Source organism: Chrysemys picta, chromosome 4 (assembly GCF_011386835.1).
Source record: "Chrysemys picta bellii isolate R12L10 chromosome 4, ASM1138683v2, whole genome shotgun sequence".
In the NCBI taxonomy this organism is placed as follows: domain Eukaryota; kingdom Metazoa; phylum Chordata; order Testudines; family Emydidae; genus Chrysemys; species Chrysemys picta.
Genome location: NC_088794.1, coordinates 121,093,434 through 121,118,754, shown reverse-complemented (window position 1 = coordinate 121,118,754; position 25,321 = coordinate 121,093,434). Strand labels below are relative to the sequence as shown.

Genomic DNA, 25,321 nt, shown 5'->3' with positions numbered 1-25,321 from the left:
CTTTATACAATCTGTTTCCCAAATTCGAATTATATAAATTCGGATTAATCCCGTAGTGTAGACATACCCTCAGATAAATTATAGAAAAAAAGACTACTTTGTTCTAGAGTGAATGTTTACAATATTTGACTGCTCACTGAACCATGCACAAACCTCCCAAAATCATAAACACAGGTAACTGTGCATACACTAAGCATCTATGTGTGCAGTTAACTGCTTTGTAGGGCCAATAGATTCACATGCAAACTTGCAGATTAAACAACCAGTCTGAAGATTTGAATCTGTTATTAACAGAGCATACTTTCTTGAAATGAAATCATGTGTTTTAAATGATAATTTTACGTGGTGTTTAAGATGCCATTTCAATGCAAGAATTTGTTATTGTGATTGATGTATTGACACTGTGGGAGTGAGTGCCATTTATTTCAGAAGATCCTTGGTTATTCTCTGATCTGAGATGTTTACTTGACGATGGGGGGAGCAGGGGGAGAGAATGACGACTAGAGACTCTAACGTCTTGATTCTAGCTGTGTAAAAGAGTTAGATTTAAACAAGACAGCCTTCTTTCAAAAACTGCCAAAAGATTCAGCACCCAACCCTGAAAACGCTTGCGCCACAGTTCTACCAAGTTTCTTGTGGCTTCTTAGTTTGCAGAAATGTGAGTATTTTCAAAAGATGACTGCATTTGTTCCACCTATTAGCAGTGATATTGCCTCATAGAGTAACAAGGATAATTAACCCAGTGGGAAAAGTAAAGCCAAAAAAGAAAGAGTGCCTGTGTATTTGCCTGTGTCTTATTCTCTGAGGATGGAGTTCAGTTACACGTACATCAATATGTCCATCTGCATACAGTAGAATAATCAGAAATACTTAGCCAAGAAAAATAATGTTCAAAGCAGGAAGGAAACATGAAATTCCAGAAGAAATACTTTTTCCCTATCTCTCTATCCTTCTTGGCACTGAACACACTTATTTATAGCCCTTTGGGCCATACTATTCCTGTATTAGGACCATATGAAAGCCTTGTACTCTGTGTTGTTTCATATCAGTATTTGATGTGGCTAATATGATGTAAAAGCCTCTGTAATGATTTAGCACTTTGAGAGATATTATCGAGACAAATTATGGAAAACAGATAGCCTGACAGACAGGAAGCAAATATGAATTAACTCCCCCTTTATACCTCTCCCCGCTCCCCACAAATGTCCTTTTGGAAAAGCTGCTGTAACTTTTCCTGCATTTGAAGGAAGTCATTTTAAACTCCGGTTACATGTTAAATAAGGCAAACATCCCCTGTGAGGAACAACAGTCTTTCTTGGTGGAATCTCTTATTGCATAGAAGCCAGGTGGGGCTCATTTCTTTGACATAAAATGTTTTGGGTTGGATTTTCAAATGCACCTAAATAAGTTAGAAGCACAAGTAATCAATGGGATTTGTATTCCTAAAGATGCTTTGGAAATCACACTCCATATCTTATTTTGTACTGACCCAACACTATGTCTGAATCAGGGAACTGGTTACACAATTACAGGTTATAGCGGAGACTGGACATAATTACATCCCCATAACTCAAATAAAGCCTGGGACTATCCATGGTTTTAACATGATTATGAAGACATTATGAGATCCCATCAGTGTGATGAAGTGGATAATGAGGCCCCAGTCTGGGCATCTTGCACCACTCAGGCTGCAAAGTGGTTAGATTCTGGCCATAAATGGCCCGCGCAGGATTAACTTTCTGGAATGGAACTTTCCCCTGGTACAGACAGCTCTTGCACCAGTCACCAAACCTGTCCCTTGAACAGCGGGCATGCTGAAGGAGGGATAGAGTATGTAGGGGGCTGGCAGTGGTTGTGGCAGAGGTGGGGTAGCAAAAAGGCTATGGTAGAGAACTGCTATGATGATCCTCCACTGACAATAGTTAGAGCTGTCAGGTGACTAACTTTTAAAGAGATGGTACTAGCATAGGATTGGGCAGCCATAACCAGCTCCCAGACAACATTCCCGCCTTCTGCTGAATAAAGCTTGGATGCAGGAGAAAATTGAGCTCTAACTGTGTCTTTTGACTCAATTATAGTTGTAGTGTACACCTTTTCCATCTAGGGCCCAAAGTCCCTTTGCTGTTTCAATTTATTTCTGTCATATTTATGTGGCCAAGCCATAGAACCCATATACAGAATTACCATATGAAACGAGTTGGCATCAACATTGTTGAAATGAATAGTTTTGCACAAGAAAGGGCAGAGACTACATACTGACTAAGGTTTTAAGATTTACTCAAAGTGAATTGTATTAATACTAACCAAAATATATGGCCTGCATTTCCAAGTACCATTTTAAGATAAGTAGGCAGAAAGCTGCAATCTCTGTCAACTACTTTGCTCTGTGTAGTGCTCAGGCATTTTGCAACAGAGATACTGAAGTGCTAGGGATAACTGACATTGTCATTTTGCTTCACAAACTTACCATTAAAAAAAGAAAAGAAAGAAAAGAAAGAATCAAGCAGCACTGAATCCTTTTGAAAGCAAATTTTTCTGCCCTAGAAAAAGGATGAGTAGCATCAACTGTCAAGAAGAGGCTTTAAAATGCTTCCTGGCATTTTTAAAATATGTTCAATGTTCGTTTCTAAACATTGTAGATGACAACTTCCTAACTGAAAAAGTTAAGAAAACTTAACAGATAAAGAGGGACTGATCAAAGAACTAAAACATTAATGATGGTGTAGATATAAATGATCATGACTTGATCACATTTATAATGTGCAAACAGAAAAAAGTCCAGACCAGTAATATTTATATTTGGTGCTTTAATAGGCCCATTTCACAAAGCTGAAAACAATTATGAGCCAAATCATCTGGGAGGAAGAATTTAATCAGAAAAATGTGAATAATAATTGGGAATCATTTAAGAACACCTTACTAGATGCCTAAGTCACAATCAAGGAAAAAGGCCATACTGGTTAAAAAACAACAACTTTGTTTAGAGGAGAAATGAAATTAAGGTAGCTATAAAAAATAAAAAGTTATAACAAATACAAGAAAGGGAAAGTTGATGGTAATAATATAAATCAAATGTTAAGAATTGTAGAAAATTGCTAAGCAAAGCAAAGGGACATAAGGATAAATCTATGGCCTGCAGAATTAAGGACAATATGGAGCAGGTTTTTTTTTTTTAATTATTAGGATTAGTATTATCCATTACTAGATGAAAATGGTAGATCAATAATAATGCAGAAAAGGAAGAAAAAACCAACCCCAGATGATATAGCCTTTTCAGATGGTGACAATACTCTTTCTGTATTCTGTACTCTTGTTCCCCTAGAGTATTTGGAGGATGTTATACAGAAGCTACTAAAGTCAGACATTTTAAAATCAGCAGGTCAAGATCATTTTCATTCAAGAATCTTAAAAGAGCTGGCTGAGGACTTCACAGGACCATTGGCAGTGATTTTCAATAAGTCTTGGAGCACTGGGAGAATTCCAGACTACTGGCAGAAAGCTAATGTGTCAGTTTTTTAAAAGGGAAATGGATGATCCAGGTAATTACAGGCCTGTAAGCCTGACATTGATCCCAAGCAAGATAATGATACATCTGATACAGGATCTGATTAATAAAGAATAAAAGGAGGGTAATGTAATTAATGCAAATAAACAGGGTTTAATGGAAAATAGATCCTGTGAAACTAACTTCATTTGTTTAATGAGATTACAAATTTGGTTGATTAAAATAATGTTGATGTAATATACTTAGACTTCTGTAAAGTGTTCGACTTGGTACCACACATTTTGATTAAAAAACTAGAATATAAAATTAACATGAAACACACTAAATGGATTAAAAACTGGTTAATTGATAGGTCTCAAAATGTAATTGTAAATGGGGAATTATCACGCAGGTGTGTTTCCAGTGAGATCCCAAAGGGATTGTTTTCTTGGCCCTATGCTATTTTACAATTTTTATCAATGATGTGGAAGAAAATCGCTGACAAGTTTGCAGATGACAAACTGTGGGAGTGGTAAATCTTGGCAAGGACAGGTCACGAATATAGAGTGCTCTGGATCTCTCTGTAAACTGGGCACAAGCAAATAATAAGTGTTGTTTTTTTAAATGCAGCTAACTTTAAAATATGCATTTAGGAACAAAGAATATAAGCCATACACACAGGATTGGGGACTCTATCCTGGGAAGCAGTGACTCTGAAAAACATTTGGGGGGTGATGGTGGATTAGCAGCTGAACATGAGCTCCCAATGTGACGCTGTGGCCAAAAGAACTAATGAAATCCTTGGAATATCCAGTAGGAATACATAGGTTATTTTATCTCTGTAGTTGGCACTGGTGCGACAACTGCTGGAAAACTGTTCAGTTTTGGTGCCCACAATTGAAAAAGGATGTTGACAAACTGGAGAGGGTTGGGAGAAGAGCCAAACAAATCATTAAAGGATCAGAAAACATGCCTTATAGTGATACACTAAATAGATTGAGCTCTTTGAGTCTAACTTGATTATAATCCATAAATTTCTACATGGGAAACAAATATTTAATAATGAGCTCTTCAATCTAGCAGATAAAGATATTACATGATTCAATGACTGGAAGTTCAAACTAGAGAAATTCAGACTGGAAATATAGCATACATGTGACAGTGAGCATAATTAACCATTAGAACAATTTACCAAGAATCATGGTGGACTCTTCATCATTGACAATTTTTAAATCAAGGTTGGATATTTTTCTAAAAGATATGCTCTAGGAATAATTTTAGGGAAAGTTTTATTGCCTGTGTTATATAAGAGGTCAGACCAGATGATCACAATGGTTTCTTCTATCTTGGTAATCTATGAAAGCTGATAAGTAGGCAGGCTGAAGATGTGTTAGATAGTCTGACAGCTACAGAGCCAGGGAAAACCAGAGGATCCTGTGTCCTGCAACTTCTTATTCCTTAGAGAAGAGACAGGACTCAGTTGTACTGTACTGCAGTATTGCCACCTCCTGGCTGACACATGGAGTGTCCTTGAAGGGTTGTAGAGGGAGCAGCATATCCAGTCTTCCTCACCTGACAGGTAAGTTGCCACAGTGACCTTTGATGAAGATGTACTAAATAAGAGAAATGTTGGGGCATCCTGGAGGACATTCTCCAACTCAGCAAATGTATTTGGTTGGTGTCCTCATCTAAAGCTACCTCTGGAGTTCATGATATATTTATCTCAGGCTGACTTGTAGGTAGGGAATGTAGGGTTTACTGAATATAACATCAGTGAGAAACTGCATGCCTTTATGAATGGTGATCTCTAGATTACATAGCTTATTATATGAATTGAGTTCCATGTGAAAAAAATATTGCATGTCTATATTCTGCCAGAGAGAGGAAGGGGTCCTCTGTCTCTCTCCCCCCCCCAACCTGTCTATTTTGGCATTTTTTTCCATGGAGGAGCATGACCCCTTCCACCACCACCACAAGCATCTAGGAACTCACAAGCAATTGGCACCACTTGAATCACAGTGTTACTTTTCCTGATCTAACTTCCAGTACAATTATTGGCAAGTTAAACATTTAAAGGCAAACTCACTTACAGGAGAATGCCAATGATCATTAGCTGAAATAAATTAATTATCTGAACTTACAAAATATGCCTGGAATTTTTTTCCTGGTAACACAGCCATAAAATGACCAGTAGGGAATCAAGAATTTGTACAATTCACCATTTAATAATATAATTGAGAAATTAGCTAGCTACTTAAATAAACATCTTTTTTGGGGGGGATGTCAACTGGCACCGTCCTCATAAGTTATATTGGGCACATCTTTGAATCAAAGTCAGCTCATGTTTGCTGCCCTGTGTAGTGCCTGATCCTGCCATGTTTCCCTTCTCCATAACCTCACCCCTGGCATATTCCCTCGCATTAGCCTTATCTCCAAAAATAGTGAATAAGAGACTATGAAGATATTAGACAACTGTAATTACCAACAAACATCTAAACAGTCAAGACTCACTAGTGCTTATATAACCCAGACCTGCTTGGTGTGGCACTCTGCCCCCTCTAGTACTGACTAGAGATTGATGAGCCTGCTACAGCCTTGGTTAAGAGGCATTTTTAGCCCATGCAGTAGAAGCTTATATATTAAGCTCTAGAGGTCCCAGGTTTGATTCAGGTGCCTGTTGGTGTTAAACTTATAAAGCAAAATGGGATTACTTTTGTCATGTATGATAGAGAGGCAATGTGGTTTAATTAACATGGCTTTAGACTGGGGCTTGGGAACCCTATATTATATTCCTGCCTCTGCCACCAACCAGCTCTGTGATTTGGGGCAAGTTATTTTACATTTCTGTGCCTCCATTTCCCCTCCCAGCTTGTTTAGACTGCATGCTCTTCCGGAAAGTCTTACTCTAACTTAGTCTCTTACTAAAATTACCTTTTCCTCTGTTGGTACAGTGCCTAGCACCAAAGAGCCATGATTCCAATTGGGTCCTCTGGGTGCTAACTCTAATACAAATAACGAATAGATGATAAGTACATGTTTTAGAAAGAACCCTGAAAGCATAGGGGAGTGAGAAGGGAAGTGGATTTAGGCCTGGTTACTACATTTTTACATTGAATCTTAAGGCTGTCTGCTCTCAAAAGAGGTATCACTTTAACCACGAAGCATGAAATAATTGGAAGTAAAGCCAAACAGTCAAGGCTGCTACAGAACTCACTATTTCTTAAAGTGCTTGCCAGAAAATCCTTCCTTTATATGGATTCTTTGTTCCTCTGGGTTACATACTATTGTTCAGTGCCAGTAGAGTACAAGGATCAACTTCCGACTTTCGGAATGATGAGGGAGGGGATAGGCCTTTTACTTGTAAATATACTTTTTTAGAGGTGAGTGGATAGAAGTGGCATTTGCAGCTTACAATAGGAAGGAAACTCCTTGGGAAGCACAGCAGAGGGACTAGGACAGTAAAAATCAAAGCAGCAGGAGGTCCAATAAACAGCAGGAGGCATACTATGCACCAGAGCTCATTCTGTTTAATGAGGCACTTGAGGATCACAATGGCAACTTTTTATAAGATGTAGAGTTTTGTATTTCTTAATTCTATGCCGTGTAGCTCTAAGGTGAGGAAGCACTCTCAGTGGATGAATTGAGGAGGGTGGGTAGCAGAAATGGAATCACAGAAAAATAAAGTTCTCTTGATTGCAAGCAGTATGTCAATTTTGATAGTTGTGAGCTAGGTGCCTTAGGGTTTCACAACTTTCTCATAATCAGTAAAGGAGTGTGTGTGAGAGCATCAGTAAAGTAACAAGTGGCAGAATATTAGAGGCAAGGCAGGACTTCCTACATTCACCCGATCCCTGACCTTTGTTGTATAACAGTCTCTATAGACAAGCAAAATTGTGGACTCTGCAGCAGAATGATAGAAATTGACACTTGTCTCCTTCACCCGCACTTCTTTCTGGGACATGATAGCAATAATCTTTGTTAATATAAACCTTTCCACCTCACGATAAATAAACAAAAGATGGGGGGGGCATGTTTCAAAGTTCCTGAAGTACAAATCATTAATTTTTTTTTCCCCAGGCATGCAGCTAGTGAAGGAAAAATGGAGCAGGAACAGGTTTTCTGAGTTGAGAAATGAGGAAGGTGTACAGCAGGTAGTAACAGAAAATGGGAGAGCAAGGAAGACAACAAGAAGAGCAGCTAGTCCTACAAGAAGAGGGGAAGAGTCAATGGAGATAGCCAGAGCTCAAGCCCCAGGAGTACAGAGGATGACCCACAGAAGACTGCAAGGGAGAACACAAAGAAAAGATAACTTTCAGCTAGAAAGAATGAAAGGAGGAAGGCCAGAGAATCACACCAAACACCAGGAAGAGGCAGGTCTACATGACTGGGAACTCCCTTCTAAGAAGAACAGACAAACCTGGTATCAGAGCTGATCCTAAGAACAGAAGGGTATGCTGTTTGCCAGGAGCTAAAATATGGGATGTGGACCTGAGGCTGAAGAGGATCCTAGTGGAAGCAGGAAAGAATCCACTGACTGTCCTTCACGTGGGAACAAATGATAGTGCTAAATTCTCTCTGGAATACATCAAGGGTAACTACAGCAGGCTGGGGAAGATGCTTAAAGAAATGAAAGCTCAGGTGATCTTCTGTGGGATTCTACCTGTTCCTAGAGGAGGCAAATGAAGGGGAGACAAGATTATGATGAACAGATGGCTCAGGCAGCGGTGCTATAAGGAGGGCTTTGGAAGAAACGGTTACTCACCTTCTCGTAACTGTTGTTCTTCGAGATGTGTTGTTCATGTCCATTCCACGCAGGTGTGCGCGCGCTGCGTGCAAGCCAGCCGGAAGATTTTACCATAGCAGCGTCCGTAGGGTCGGCTCCGGCGCCCCCTGGAGTGGCGCCTTTATGGCACTGTATATAGGGGCCAGCCGACCCCCCCACCGCCTCAGTTCCTTCTTGCCGATACTCCGACAGAGGGGTAGGAGGGTGGGTATTGGAATGGACGTGACCACCACATCTCGAAGAACGACAGTTACGAGAAGGTGAGTAACAGTTTCTTCTTCGAGTGATTGTTCATGTGCATTCCAAGCAGGTGACTCACAAGCCCAAGTCTAGGTGGTGGGGTCGGAGGTCACTGCAGACTTGAGGACTGCGTGGCCAAATGCAGCATCCTCCTTAGCGTGGTGTGTAATGGCATAGTGAGCCGTAAAGGTGTGGATCGAGGACCAGGTGGCCGCTCTACAAATTTCCTGTGTTGGGATGTGGGCCAGGAACGCAGCTGAAGAGGCCTGCGCTCTTGTGGAGTGGGCCGTGATAGGCGGGGCTAGTACATTGGCCCGACTGTACCACACCTGGATGCAGGTTCTGATCCAAGCAGAGATCCTCTGTGACGTGACCGGGAGCCCCTTCCTACTGTCGGCCACAGTGACGAAAAGTTGGGTCGACTTCCTGAAGGGTCTCGTCCTTTCTATATAGGACGCGAGAGCCCTGCGAACATCCAGAGAATGCAGTCTGCGCTCCTTAGCCGAGGAGTGCGGTTTGGGATAAAACACAGGGAGAAAAATGTCTTGACCCATGTGAAAAGGGGAAAACCACCTTAGGTAGGAACGCAGGGTGCGGCCTGAGTTGGACCTTGCCCTTGTGGAAGACTGTGTATGGAAACTTGGATGTCAGAGCTCTGAGTTCCGATATTCTCCATGCTGAGGTGATAGCCACCAAGAACACGACCTTATATGAGAGGTATAACAGCGAGCATGAAGCCAGCAGCTCGAATGGGGGCCCCGTGAGGACAGACAGGACCAAATTGAGGTCCCAAGCAGGGACAGGTTGACGGATATGCGGGAACAATCTGTCAAGACCCTTAAGGAATCGTCCCACAAGTGGGTTTGCAAACACTGAGGTCCCCCCCTCCCCAGGGTGGAATGCGGATATTGCAGCAAGGTGTACTCGAATCGATGAGAGAATTAGTCCCAGGTGTCTCAGATGTAGCAAATAGTCCAAGATGAGAGGTATCGGGGCGAGCAAGGGGGACTGACCGCGTTGTGTAACCCAGAGGGAGAAGCGCTTCCACTTGGCCAAATATGTAGACCTTGTCGAGGGCTTCCTGCTGCCCAACAGGATCTGTCTGACCTGATGGGAGCATTGTAACTCCAGTGGGTTTAGCAATGGAGCATCAAGCTGTAAGGTGGAGCGACTCCAGGTTCGGGTAAAGGAGGCGACCACGATCCTGCGTGATCAAGTCCGGTAGTAGGGGCGACCTGAGTGGAACCCTCGTAGACATGTGTAGGAGAGACGCGTACCAATGCTGGTGCGGCCACGCAGGAGCTATGAGGATGAGTCGAGCATGATCTCTGCGGGCCTTGAGGATCACCTTGTGAATCAAGGGAATCAGGGGGAAGGCGTAAAGCAGCCTGTCTGCCCAAGAGGAGAAACGCGTCTGATAGGGATCGCTGACTGCGTCCCATGAGGGAGCAGAATTGACGACACTTCCTGTTCTCGTTGGAAGCAAACAAGTCTACCTGGGGATGACCCCAGAGTCAGAAAATTGAGAGAACTACATCCCAGCGGATAGACCACTCGTGACCCTGGAACGAGCGGCTGAGAGTGTCCGCGAGCGCGTTGTGCGTGCCGGGGAGGTAGGATGCTATCAGGTGAATTACGTTCTGTACGCAAAAGTCCCATAATGCCTGGGCCTCCTGGCAAAGGGGAGAGGAGCGAGCACCACCCTGTTTGTTGATATAAAATATCGTTGGAGTATTGTCTGTGAGGACAGAAACGCACTTGCCCGCGAGCTGGGACTTGAATGCCATGCATGCGAGGCGTACCGCTTGTAATTCCCTGACATTGATGTGCAATGAAAGATCCTCCCTTGACCAAAGACCTTGGGTCCGGAGGTGGCCCAGATGTGCACCCCACCCCTGATCCGAAGCGTCCGTTACTAGCGTCAGGGAGGGCTCTGGTTCGAGGAAAGGGACCCCCGCGCAGACCACCCGTGGGTTGAGCCACCATTGGAGGGAGTCCAACACCGGACGAGATAATGTCAGCACTGAGTCTAGGGAGTCCCTGACTGGCCGATAAACCCCTGCCAACCAAGATTGGAGAGGGCGGAGTGTGAGCCTGGTGTGTCTGATGACATAGGTACATGCTGCCATGTGCCCTAGTAATTTGAGGCAGCGTCTTACTGTGGTGGTAGGGTAAGCTTGGAGGCCGAGAATGATGTTGGACAAAGTTCGGAATCTGGCCTCTAGGAGATCTGGACTTGACACAAGCCAGAGCATAAGTACTCCTATGAATTCAATTCTTTGTGTTGGAGAAAGAGTGGACTTGGCCTCGTTGAGTAAGAGGCAGAGGGAGCTGAAGGTGTGCCTGATGAAGACCACCTGAGCCTCCACGAGAGCCTTGGTCCTGCCCTTGATGAGCCAATCGTCCAGGTAAGGGAATACCTGGATCCCTTGCCTGTGGAGGAAGGCTGCCACGACTGCCATGCACTTCGTGAAGACCCTTGGGGCTGCTGATAGACCGAAGGGTAGAACCGTGAACTGTAGATGCATGTTGCTGACGAGAAACCCGAGATAATGCCTGTGGTGAGGGATTAATCGCGATATGGAAGTATGCATCCTTTAAGTCAAGGGCAGCATACCAGTCTCCTGAACCCAGGGAAGGAATGATGGAGGACAGGGAGACCATGCGGAACTTGAGCTTCTTGACAAACTTGTTGAGACGCCGCAAGTCCAGAATAGGTCTGAGGCCCCCTTTCACTTTCAGTATTAGGAAATATTGAGAATAGAAGCCCTTGCCCTGTAGTTCTCGAGGCACCTCCTCCACTGCCCCTGCTGTAAGGAGGGACTGAACTTCTTGAAGAAGAAGTTGCTCGTGAGAGGGGTCCCTGAAGAGGGATGGGGAGGGGGGCTGGTGGGGCGGAAGGGAGGAAAACTGGATAGAATATCCCTCCTCTACCGTGCAAAGCACCCAAGCGTCTGACATGATCCGGGCCCACGCACGATAGAAGGGGGACAGACGTGATGAAAAGGTAAGGTTGGGAGGATCCAGAGATCTGTCCGGTAGGCTGTCCTCGACCGAACCCTCAAAATGGTGGTCTAGGCCCCTGCGGAGGCCTTGGTTGGGTAGAAGACTGGCCGAAAGGCTGCTGTTGTTGCCTCCTCCTGCCAGTCTGCGGTCTTCTGCGCATGGCATCACCTCGATTTAGAGGTTGATACAGACGCTGGGCCTGTGGCGGCCTAAACTGCCTATGCTGAGTAACAGGGGTGTGTAGGCCTAAAGAACGGAGGGTGGTCCGCGAGTCCTTTAGGCTATGGAGCAGTCTGTCTTTTCTGAGAAAAGCGTGGGCCCTTCAAAGGGTAAGTCCTGTATAGTCCGTTGAATTTCATGAGGAAGGCCGGAAACTTGAAGCCAGGCTCCGTGCCTCATGACCAGACCAGTAGCCAGCGTGCGCGAGGCCGAAACAGCTGCGTCCAAGGCTGCCTGAAGGGAAGCTCAAGTAATTAATCTGCCCTCCTCGACAAGGGCCGAGAACTCGGTTCGTGAATCCTGTGGGAGGAGGTCTGCAAACCTAGACAAAGCCGAACACATGTTGTGTCCATAGCGGCTCACTATGGCCTGCTGATTGGCAATACGCAACTGTAGGCCCCCCGTTGAATAGACCTTGCGTCCGAACAGGTCCAACTTTTTAGCCTCTCTATTTTTAGGAGTGGATCCCTGAAAACCTTGTTGCTCCCTCTGGTTGGCCGCATCCACCACTAGGGAGTCCGGTGGGGGGTGCGTGTAAAGATGTTCATAGCCCTTGGTTGGGACAAAATACCGCCTCTCAGTCTTTTTGGCTGTAGGGGCCAATGAGGCTGGAGTTTGCCACAAGGTACGGGTTGTGTCTGCAATGGTTTTTATGAGGGGTAGGGCTATCCTAGATGGGCCTGACGGGGTCAGGATATCAATTATGGGATCGGTGTCCACCTCGATCTGTTCCGTCTGTATTGAGAGGCTCTGGGCCGCTCGAGTAAGGAGCTGTTGGAGGAGTCTATTATCCTGCTGATGATGCCACCGTGGCAGGTACGGTTGGGCACTCCTACGCGAGGACGATCTGCTCCTCGATCTGTTAGAATGGTAGGAGTCTGCCTCCGAGTCAGAAGTGTCTGAATAGGCGGACATCAGAGGAGCGGTACCCACAGTTGCCGGCTGGGGTGCTTGCGCCAGTGCCGCTACCGTGGCGCTGCGTGGAGAGTGCGGTGAGCGCATCGTCGGTTTACCCCTAGAGTGATGCTGGGACCTGGCGGCAGCCGGAGGTTCTCTCCAGTGCCGGCGTCGCCGCACCAGTGCAAGGTTCAAGAGGTCTGTGGCGGCCTCCAATGCCTCAGGCGTCGATGGGAGACGGACCTCCTCCATCCGGACTTGACCTTGCCCTCTCCGGAGCGGGAGATGGGTCTGCGGTGTGGGCTGCCCTCTAACAATCGTGGGCTGCACCTGACCTTTAGAGTCCCGGTGGGGAGATTGTTCGGTCCGCGACCTGTTCTTTTTAGCCGGCACCGGCGAAGGTGAGCAGCGTCTTGTCGAAGACAATTTCTTATGCGCCGACTCTCTCTGGTGCCGGGGTTTTGGGGCCTTGGCCTCACGACCTATCTCCGGTGCCGGGGCACTGTGCACCGAGGATGAAGTGGTGGGTGCCGGCTCTGAAGGTCCGGGATCCGATTGTGGCTGGAGTGCCACCTCCATTAGGAGGACTTTAAGTCTCTGCTCTCTATCCTTGAGAGTCCTGGGGCGAAAAGCCCTGCAGATAGGACACCTGTCCCTTTTATGGGCCTCCCCAAGGCACTGTAAGCACGAAGAGTGCGGATCACTTTTCGGCATAAACTTCCTGCAGTCCTGGCAGAGTTTGAACCCTGGGGACCCAGGCATGCCCCAGTGGGGCAAAGAAAAGTTGGGGAAACCCTCCCCCCCCCCCCCACTAACACTAACCACTAACTAATAAACTATGTACAAAAACTATAGAACACTGCCACGATTGCTAAAGAGCAAGAAAAGTTCCAGCCAGCCGTCACCGGCGGTAACAAGGAACTGAGGCGGTGGGGGGTCGGCTGGCCTCTATATACAGCGCCATAAAGGCACCACTCCAGGGGGCGCCGGAGCCAACCCTACGGACGCTGCTATGGTAAAATCTTCCGGCTGGCATGCACGCGGCACGCACACACCTGCTTGGAATGCACATGAACAATCACTCGAAGAAGAAGAACACTATTACTGGGAGGCATTCATGGACAGTGGACTGGTCTCATGGGATGGACTCCACCTGAGCAGAGAAGAAATAGTCTTCTAGGATGGAGATTGGCACAACTGATCAAGAGAGCTTTAAACTAGGGAGTTGGGGGGGGGGAGGGGACTTGAGAGATACTCATGCCCTCTCCACACCTGATTGAGTTGCCTCCTGCTCAAAATTACAAAGTAAGAAAGGATACAACAATGGAGAAAGAAACAGAGGGTAGCAAAATAGACATCAGGAGGAAAGAATGCCAGTAGCAATGACACTAACAGTCAGGTAGGTAATAATAGCAATAGAATGACTGTACCTAATCAGGTGAGGAATCTGGGTGAAGCCAAGCAGAAGCAACTAAGAAGTCTGTGCACCAATTCAAGAAGCCCGGTTAACAGGAGCAGGAAGTGAAACCAGATATTATTGGGATAACAGAAATATGGTGGAAGAGTAGTCATGATGGGACTACAGGTATTGAAGGGCATGCACTGTTCAGAAAAGACAGAAATAAAGGTAAAGGTGGTGGAGTAGCATTGTATATTAATAACAAAGTAGAATGTTCAGAAATTAGAAGTTATGGAGTGGATAAAACAGAATGTTTGGGTCAAAATCACTTTAGATGAAAGCTAATACAGGCTCCACTGGGACAGTGTTTGGGCTGTTCTACAGACCCCCAGGATACAATTTGAATATGGATGGAGACCTCTAATATTTTTAATGAAATAAATACTACTGGTAACTGGATTATGGGAGACTTTAATTTCCCAGATATAGATTAGAGGACAAGTGCTACTAATAATGGTAGGACCGAGATATTCCTGAATCTGATAACTGATGTATTTCTTCACCAAAATAGTCAAACCAATAAGAGGTGATGCCATTTTAGACTTCGTATTGGTGGATAATGAGGACCTCATAAAATAACTGGTTGTAGAGGACCACCTTGGTTTTAGTGACCATGAGCTAATTCAGTTTAAACTAAATGGAAGGATAAACAAATACCGGTCTGCAACTAGGTCCTTGATTTCAAGAGGGCAAACTTAAAAACATTAAGGGAATAAGTTAGGGAAATGGGCTGGACTGAAGAACTCAAGGATCTGAATGTGGAGGAGTCTTAAAATTACTTAAAGTCAAAGCTGCAGAAGCTATAATCAAGCCTAGATCCCAAGCAAGAGGAAACATTCATAGGCAAGGGTTGCAGACCGAACTGGATGAGCAAACATCTCAAAACAGGTTATTTAGAGAAATCAGAAAAAGGTCTACAAGGAATGGAATATGGGATGGATCTACTGGAGGTCAGAAGGTGTAAGGGAAATATCCGAGCTGCCATAAGACAAGCAAAGATTGACTGTGCAAAAGAAATTAAAAACTAATAGTAAAAAGTTCTATAGCCATATAAATAAAAAGAAAACAAGGAAAGAAGTGGGATCACTAAGAACTGAAGAGGGAGTGGAGATTAGAGATAATCTAGGTATGTCCAAACACTTAAATACTTTGCCTCAGTTTTTAGTAAGGATAATGAGGTGTGTGTGTTGTGGCAGGGTGGCTAATGGAAAAGAAGATATGGAAGTAGAAATTACTACATCTGAGGTGGAAGTGAAACTCAGAACTGCTTACTGGGACCAAATCAGGAGGACCAAATAATCTCCATCTAAGAATCTCTCTCCAAGAAGTTTTTGGAGAGAGTTGGAGGAACCGACTAGGGGCCATGCGCCTCTTGATGTGCTACTTACAAACAGGGAAGAATTGGTAGGGGAAGTAGAAGTGGCTGGCAACCTAGGCAGCAGTGACCATGAGATGGTTGAGTTCAGGATCCTGAAAAAAGAAAGAAAGGAGAGTCACAAAATATGGACCCTAGTCTTCAAAAAAGCAGACTTAGACTCCTTTAGTGAACTGATGGGGAGGATCCCCTGGGAGGTTAATATGAGGGGGTAAGGAGTCCAGGAGAGCTGGCTGTATTTTAAAGAAGCCTTATTGAGGGTGCAGGATCAAGCCATCCCAAAGTGCAGAAATATCAAAGATGGCAGGCGACCAGCTTGGCTTAACAGAGAAATCTTCAGTGAGCTTAAACTCAAAAAGGAAGCATACAAGAAGTGGAAATTTGGACAGATGACTAGGGAGGAGTATAAAAATATTGCTAGAGCATGCAGGGGTGTAATCAGGAAGGCCAAGGCACAATTGGAGTTGCAGCTAGCAAGGGATGTGAAGGGTAGCAAGAAGGGTTTCTACAGGTATGTTAGCAACAAGAAAAAGAAGGTCAGTGAAAGTGTGGGACCCTTACTGAATCAGGGAGGCAACATAGTGACAGATGATGTGTAAAAAGCTGAAGTACTCAATGCTTTTTTTGCCTCGGTCTTCACAAACCAGGGCAGCTCCCAGACCACTGCACTGGACAACACAGCATGAGGAGTAGGTGAGCAGCCCTCAGTGGTGAAAGAACAGGTTAAGGACGATTTAGAAAAGCTGGACACGCACAAGTCCATGGGTCAAGACCTAATGCATCCAAGGGTGCTGAGGGAGTTGGCTGATGTGATTGCAGAACCATTAGCCATTATCTTTGAAAATTCGTGGTGATCGGGGGAGGTCCCAGACAATTGGAAAAAGGCAAATACAGTGCCCATATTTAAAAAAGGGAAAAAAGACTCCAGGGAACTACAGACCAGTCAGCCTCACTTCAGTCCCTGGCAAAATCATGGAGCAGCGCCTCAAGGAATCCATTTTGAAGCACTTGGTGGAGAGGAAGGTGATCAGGAACAGTCAACATGGATTCACCAAGGGCAAGTCATGGATTTCAGTAAGGCATTTGATACAGTTCTACACTGGAAATTATTAGTTAAATTAGAGAAGATGGGGATTAATGTGAGAATAGAAAGGCGTATAAGGAATAGGTTAAAGGGAAGGCTACAGCGGGTCATACTGAAAGGTGACTTGTCAGGCTGGAAGGAGATTACTAATGGAGTTCCTTAGGGATCAATCCTGGGACCAAATCTTATTTAACACTTTCTGTAATGACCTTGAACAAAAATGAGAGCTTGCTTATAAAATTGCCGGATGACACAAAGTTGGGAGGTATTCCCAATACAGAGGTGGAACAGAATATCACACAAGAAGATCTGGATGACTGAGAACTGGAGTAATTAAAATGCGATGAACTTTAATAGTGAAAGGGCAAGGTTATACACTTAGGGATTAACAACATGAATTTTTACTATAAACTGGGGATATATCAGTTGGAAGCAACAGAGGAGAAAGGATGAGTATGAGCTGCCCATGTGATGTGGCTGTGAAAAAAAGGCTAATGCAGTCTGAGGATACATCAGGCAAGGTATTTCCAGTAGAGACCAGGAAGTGTTAGTACCATTATACAAGGCACTGGTGAGACCTCATCTGGAATACTGTGTTCAATTCTGGTATCCCATATTTAAGAAAGATTAATTCAAACTGGAACTGGCACAGAGAAGGGTTACTAGGATGATCAGAGGAATGGAAAACCTACCATTTGAGAGAGGACTCAAAGAGCTTGACTTATTTAGTCTAACCAAAGACTGAGAGATATGATTGCTCTCTATAAATACATTAGAAGGATACACAAGGGAGGGAGAGGAGTTAAAGTTAAGCGCCAATGATGGCACAAGAACAAATGGATATAAACCAGCCATCAACAAGTTTAGGCTTAAAATTAGATGAAGGTGTCTAATCATCAGAGGTGTGAAGTTCTGGAACAGTCTTCGAAGGGGTGCAGTGGGGTCAAATAACCTTCCTGGCTTCAAGACTGAGTTTGATAAGATTATGGAGGGGATGATATGATGGAACTGCTTACAATGACATGTGGCCCATCTGCAACTGCTAGTGGCAAATATCCCAATGGCCAGAGATGGGACACTAGAAGGAGAGAGCTCTGAGTTACTACAGAGAATTTTTCCCAGGTGTCTGGCTGCCTTGCTGACATGCTCAGGGTCCAACTGATAACCATATTTGTGATTGGGAAGGAACTTTCCCCTAGGTCAGATTGGCAGAGGCTCTGGAGGTTTTCTGCCTTCCTCTGCCGCATGGGACCTGGGTCACTTGCAGGTTTAAACTAGAATAAATGATGGAGTCTCCAAGTTTGCATCTTGAAATCATGATTTCATTATTTCAGTAACTCAGCCAGAGGTTATGGGTCAATTATAGGATTGGATGGGTGAGATTCTGTGGCCTGAGATGTGCAGGAGGTCAGACCAGATCATCATGGTCCGTTGTGGCCTCAAATTCAGAGTCTACTTTCCTGGAGCTCAATTCTCCCATCATAATTTACTGATTATTAAAGGGAGTTGCCCATATCCTGCAGTGCATCAACTGTGCTTTAGGAGATGTTGCCCTGGATTTACTTTATCTCTTCCTGCTTCTCAGAGAAATTAAAAATGGCACCACAGGAAGAGAATATGTTCAGTCTATAACAACATAAGTCTGACTATAATAAACTGATGTGCTCTATTTTTAATTTGATGCTCTTCTACTGAGAGAGAACAAGGCCCAATGAAATTAAGATTCTTAGCAGCAGTTCTGGAGTTGGTATAAATCACTAGACCTCCACTGAAGTCCATGAAGCTATGCTGATTTATACCTGCTGATGATCTAACCCCTTATATTTAGCTAATTAGTTACAGATTACATTGTTAGAATATAGCAAGGTCCCAGGCAAATATTGTGAATATTGAATCATTCCATAATCATTAACATTTTTAATCTTCCATCTCTCTTCGCTGCTTCCTGACTGGGTCTCATTTTAGTTTTTCCTTAACATTTTTTAGGTGTATTCATTATTAGCTTTTTCTTTCCCTACCACATGGTCTCTGCTGGAGCCAACATCTGACTGAGTCAGCAATTCTGAACATGAATGGAAAAAGGGAATGGTTTCCCTAGAAATAGGAACTACTGTAAACCTCAGAGGACACATGCTCACACATATACACATTTCCCGTCAATTTCGTGGTTGGCACGAACTGTAGTTTCCCATAAGGAATCAGAAATCTTTCTGCAGTGAATTGCACAGACAAAATAAAACAGGGAGAGTAACTTTCTCTACCGGGCTCATAAATATGTAGATAATTTCACCATTATTATTTTGAGCTCACTCAACATCTTGCTATTTCCCTGAAAGAGCTCATCTGAATTGGAGTCTATAAATTGAAACAGATTGTGCCTAGACCATTGTTTTGATTCAAAGCACTCTCTACTAGGTGCTCAGTTTATGATCACCAAGTCAATGTCACCTGTACTTTATTATAAACCTGAAGGAGTGGGGATTGAATGAAAGGATGATGCTAAACTACTATGGTGATAGGTGAGAGATGTGCCTTACCCCTTTGAGATCACCTCACACATTCCTTTAATCAACAAAGGACTGTTCCTAAACAAAAAAACAAAAAAGTAGTGGTGAGATGCAAGGGTAATGGGCCTCCACATCTTTTTGCAAGTTTCTGAGGTGAAACAGCCAAACATTTAATCTCCATAAGCAAATGACATGTTAAGAGTTGAATTACTGGTAAGGGTCAAAAGTTGTCAAGGCTCAAACTTTGAATGATATTTTCTCTGAAAGTAAAAAACTTGGGGAGTGAGAGAAAAGCACTGTTAAAGTAACTTTGCATCAGTGTGGCTTTATTTGTGAGCATCTTCTAGCCAGGCAATCCAGCCCACACAGCAACTTATGCTGATACATACCTCCACTACCTCGAATCCTGTACTGTTAGAGGTACCGAATTTCAGGATTCCTGTCTGCTGGCGTAGTGAACAAAGCATCTCCACACCACTTGTGCCGGGTATTAGGAGCACTTGATCCACATAGATGGCCACGCAGTGAAGGCAGAGTACTCTACATTTACACTTGTGTAACTGAGAACATTCTAGACTTGGATTTTCTAGACAAATGTTAGTTTAACACAGACTTTTAGTGCTGTTTATGTAATACTATTTTGATCTAACTGAAATTTCAATTCCTAGTGTTCTTTCAACATTAATGCAAGGTAAATTATCCACCTACTCCAAGGTAAAATGATTGGTGGAATATTCATGAAAATATTAGGGCTAGGTGAACATTTGTAGGAAGTCTTTCCCTTTCCCAAAATAAAACCAAGAATCCCTACCGCTTGATTTCATTCCCAGCTGAAACTTTTTGGAGGCACTGTAAAACTTCTGTTAATGATGCCCCTCCACTTGTTGCTCAGCTTTATACACCTCTGCGCTTTGGTTTCCAGCTAAGACCACAAAATTGAAATATTTCCAGAAAGCTTCTTCTCATGCTAATTCTGCCTCCCCCTGGCCCTGTCTAAATAAATCCTGGAAATCTTATAAAATAGCTTGTTTTTTCTGAGATTTACACCCAACTTTGGTAGACCTATAAGGTTCAAATCCTTCTGAGAATCTTTGGGTAAGCATCCAAACTTGTGCCCATCTCCTTCAAATTGCTCCAGACAGGTGGAGCCACGTGGAGCATTTTCAAGGATCAGGGACTTGGTTGCTTTTCTGAATTGCACCTCCAAACTTAATATTTGCCCATAACTATTAAATATATAGCTAACATCGAAGAAAAAACCTTCCCAAACTAATAAAATACCTAGTATGTAAATCATCAAAAAGCATTAACTTGGCTCAATATAGGTTTTAGAATGTATAATATATGCACTTTGTTACTTACATGTATTATTTATCAGAGCTCTTAAAGTATCTTTGAAGGAACTGTTAGTCACTTATCTAATGAGTGATTACATATTTTGTTATGTGCCTTAATTTATGAAAAAAACATGCATTATAATTTATTTGCCCAGAGGGAAAAATAATCACAGTATCTACTATAAATCTGACACTTGAGAAATGATTCCCTCAGTAGGATTCAAGCAGGGACAGGGTTCAGAAGATAGGGTTACACTAGAAAGAGTTCTCTGGTTATTTTATGTTGAGCCTTCAGAATATTGTACACCAGAGATTGGTTGCTTTAAAGGGCACGGAAATTCCTTACTTCCATAAACCATATTATACTTAAATTCTGTTGCACTGTTTTGGAAATAGTTTTGTAAAATATTTTGTAAAAATAAGAAAATAGAGACAGGCCACATGATCTGAACCCTCAGACTCACTGGCCAAAAAAGACAGCTGGTTACACAATACTGTCTTTTGATTTTTCTTTGGCTATGCTTGAATCCAGACTTCAGTCCTAGACTGTTATAGGCATCCTGGACTCCATGATTTTAATTTAAAAAATATCCATGGCTTTTGATCTTTTGGCATGTTTGCATTCAGGAGTGGATGTGAGAGGAAGGCGATATAAAATATTAGTTAGAACAGGGGCCGGGAGTCAGGAGTTCCATCTCAGACTTCTGTTCAGAAACAAATTCCTAATATACCAAGGAGCAGAATATTATCCCCAAGAGCTGATAAATAAGATGCATAAATTTCTGCTGTTGAGCAGCCTGCTTTGATTGCAAATCAAAATTTGTGGGATTTCAGTATCACACCTAAAAGAGACTTATTTTGAAAAATTCATTTATATCCCCCAACATCAGAAAATAAATAAATAAAATTACAAATATATCTCCTTGCCTTAAAGTCCTAAAAATACTACTTTGGGGAAGAAAAAAATAAAAAACAAAACTGTTTTTCATAGCTTACAAAGATCAGTTTGCATTGTTTTGGGCTAAATTAGGACTTTGCCACAAGCCCCAGGAGCCAGACTGAAACTCTTGTTAGTCTCCCAGTTTCCTGTTGCTCCAGGGGCAGTAGCTACCCTGCATCAGGTCTGTGCCTGGTTGAAGTGGAGCCAAGGCCCTGACCCTTCTCCCCACCTCCCACTTACTCTTATAGACAAGCAGGGAAGAATGTACAGATGTCATGAAGGCAACTTTTCTTCATACATATCCCTGTACACTGGCTATTGATGTTTTGCGGTGCTAAGGAAATACCAGATGCCTCCTTATTGTCCTCCATGGCCACAAAAGCCAGGCCACAGTTTGACCTTGTATAAGCTGTGAAAATGTGACACAGACCTATTGCAGTCAGCTAGCAAAGGGTTCACTACTCTGTGTCAACAAATTCTATCAGGCCTGACAAACTCACTACACCCAATACACTGTTTTCATTGTATTTGTCCAAATGGTGTCTTGTAAGGTATTGAACAAAAGCTTATACCATACAGATCTTCTTAAATCGCTGTGAGAGGTATGCACCACTACCATGGAAAGAGGTACGTATATACTCTGGGAATATGTTCCCAATAAGTCTGTATTAAGGCAGAGCTGGCAAACAGGTTTCTTACAGACAAGAGAAGAAGATGCGTCCCTCTCTGTCAAATGTAAACTAACCCTCATAACATACGCCTTATTTACAAAAGAAAGTACTACAGACACACCAGGATGTTTGAAGCAGCATAGAAATTTTCATGCCTCTGCCCTACTGTGTTCGGTTTCCACTTCTGGATTGTGACAGGAAGCACCAGCAATATGCTGAGAATAGAGATTTCATGACAGAGCCTTTCAGAGTGTGAGGACCACAGAGACTCAGACAGAATCTTATTCTAACCATGCCTGAACTCAGAACCTTCTAGCATTATTTCACTGGGATCTTCGGTCTTAGTACCAGATCCAAATACAGTATTTTCCTTAATATGTAAAAATAGGACTCCACCACAATAAATAAATAAACAAACAAACAAACAAACAAACAAACCTTGTTCAACCAGATACTGGACATCACAGTTCTGAGAAGAGTGCTTTTCATTTCTACTGCTCTAATACTTTGAGTGTAACATGGCTGTAAAGCAGCAGGCAGCCATAAACAGTAATAGAAAGAGTTTAAATCAATATCAAGAAAGGACAAAGCTTCCAACTGCAGCATTTGTAAGCTTTTAAAAAATATTGCTAATGGGGAGAAGAAACCTATTGTGCTCTCCACACAATTTTATTGGTGTCACAGAAGTTAAGAGTCTCCTGGCCACTCCAGTGGGTAAATCCTCTTATGTTTGTGCCAAAACATGCAGTGCCACAGAAGTAACAGACAATAACTTACAATGAGCGATCTAGGCGGGATCACCACTTTTCATCATCAGAAATCATTTCCATTGTTTGGACTCTGCATCTGCAGCACATTTTCCCTCTTTTCCATTTAAATGGCAGAACGGACTATATGAATGTTTATGATGTGCATACCACCAGCTAGGCTTAGGCTACTCAGATTTATTTCTCAGATAACATTTCCAACCCTGACTTTCTTAAGGACTCCTGCCCTCCCCCCCACCCTTAGCCACTTCAGAATATGAACCCTGGGCCTCAGAAGGTAAAGTCATGTTATCTAACTTCCAATGAACCTGTGATCTTGCAGCTGTCTGGCAAATAGGCTGCAGCTAACCTCACAATAATCATGTTGGGGGAGCTCAGGCTGTATTCTCATTCTTCCCACCTTAAATCTTCCAAGATTTCTGATCAAAAACAAGTCAGCGGAGTTGCATTATTCTAGGGAAAATAGGTTCTCATTCTAGGAGCAGTGGGGGTTGTTCTGCCGTCAGTGCACATTTTTGATGTTGGGGTGGGGAAGGGGCGGTTCAGGACCTCAATTCTGACCATTCCATGCAATTATTATATGCCTTTAAAATAAAAGATTTTGGTGCTTGTTTGTTTAACAAAAATATTGTCAGCAAATCATCTCCTTTCTACAACCTTGTAACAACAATTAGTGGACGACTCATATCTCCAGGGGAAAAAAAAGTGATACAACTTTCTCACTAGCAGTGCTTTGCATTTGGAGCTCTCGTCCTTAGCGGTAAACCAGATGCTGATTTTAAAAACATTTCGGGAAGGACAAATTGGTTATGCTTGTAGTTAATTTTCCCCCCATTACTTAACTCACCAGTGAAATGCTCCATCTCTGGGGTGGATCACAGCAGCTGTTTAAAATACACAGCCACATTACCCAACAGTTTATTTAGCACAGGAAGTGAAGAGGGATATAGTACCAAACTGCAACTACAAGAAGAATGTTTGAATAAGTACATTCTGCCTTCCTAAGTGAAACTTGAGTGCAGCACCCCTACTGTTGTAAAAAGTATTATGGAATATGTGATTATTAGGAAAGGTCATGACCCAAGTTTTACATCTCATTCAAAGTGTCATGTCAGGCAACACAGCACCTCCCAAACCTGTACTGGGAGAGTGGCTCACATGACTTTACCTTCCTTCAGTTCTCTGAGGCTTTCCTTTGGAGCCTCCCTTCCAAGTATTGAGAGGTGACAGCCATGTTGTTGTTGAGATTTGACAAGTGGTACCATGTGCTTGTACCTAGATTAGGAGTAGCGTTGAGCAAAGTTGGTTTTTTTGGAGAAATAAAAATTTTTCATCATCAGCATTTTCAGGTGCTGAAACCTATTTATTTAATTCAGGAAAACAACTAGTGAAAGGTTTCAGTTAATTATTTTGGAAAGGGTCAAAAAATGTTTTGTTTTGAAAAGTAGAAATATTCTGTTTCTAGTTTTCAATTAGAAATGGTATTTTGAATGGACATTTGACATATTAAAAAGGGGGGGTTCAAAGTAAAACAACTTTTTACAAAAGTTTTGAATTAACTCAAAATTAAACAAAAACCTGAAAAAAATCCATTTTGTATCAACCTGAAAATTTTCAGGTCAGCTCAAGTTACCTGCTTCCCTCCCCCCCCCCCCCCCCCCAAGTTTTCATTTTGAAGGTTTTAAGTTTGCTCCGAACTGGATTTTTGGCTCATTCCTCCCGCCCAAACTGAAAAAAAAAAATCCACTTTTCACTCCGTTCTAATGACCAGACTACTGAGAATTTGCAAGGAATTTGGAAGATTGCCATAAGTGTTGAGGTGCTTTTGGGAGGTTGGCTAAAACTTGGATGATGTGTGGGATAAATGCTGGCCTAACAATGGGAAGAGCATGGAAAGAGGAGCATCAGAAAGAAGGAGAATGAAAATACTAGTATGAGAGGGGAGAGTAGCCAGAATCTTATCTGTACTTGGAGGCAAAGAATCAAGTCACAGGAGTTGGGTAAAGGATGAAATGGACTCAGAAGGGAAATGGTTTTGGTTGTACTGGAATGAGAGGAAAGACTGATATGAAGAAAGATGCGGGGAGGCACAGAAGAATTAAGAAAATGTCAGAGAGCTTCATAAACATCCAAAGAAGAAATGGTTCTAAGCCTTTGAAATTGAAGATAAGCCACTGAAACAATTCTACAGTCCCCATAACTCTTTTTGAAGGCTGACAAGCAACTACATATTTTCATGGCAGCTATAATGTTGTACCATAATCATAATAAAGGAAATATAAAGTATGTGAAATGACAACTCTCCATTTAAATGACTAAGACCCAGAGCAGTCAAGACCTAGGCAGAGAAAAACATCATATTCAAAAATAAATGATCAGGCTGTTAAAATCCCTCACTGTGTCCATTTTTTACTTAACACCTGAAATATTATTCTATAATTTTGTGCTGATGCTGACTAGATAGGGTATAACTTGTTAACATTAAGCTTCACTGTAAAGTAAATGTCTGGGGTTCCCCCCCAAGAATACACAGTAAATATATTGATTTACAC

At 42.9% G+C, this 25,321-nt stretch overlaps 1 long non-coding RNA gene across 1 annotated transcript in view; it reads right to left on the bottom strand.

Moving 5' to 3' along the window:
• The window catches only part of LOC122174531 (uncharacterized), a 115,691-nt gene extending 92,802 nt beyond the window's left edge, over window positions 1–22,889 (bottom strand). The window contains exon 1 of the long non-coding RNA XR_006176514.2: window positions 22,780–22,889. This is a non-coding gene — a long non-coding RNA (uncharacterized LOC122174531). The remainder of the gene's footprint in view (window positions 1–22,779) is intronic.
• Window positions 22,890–25,321: the final 2,432 nt, after the last annotated feature.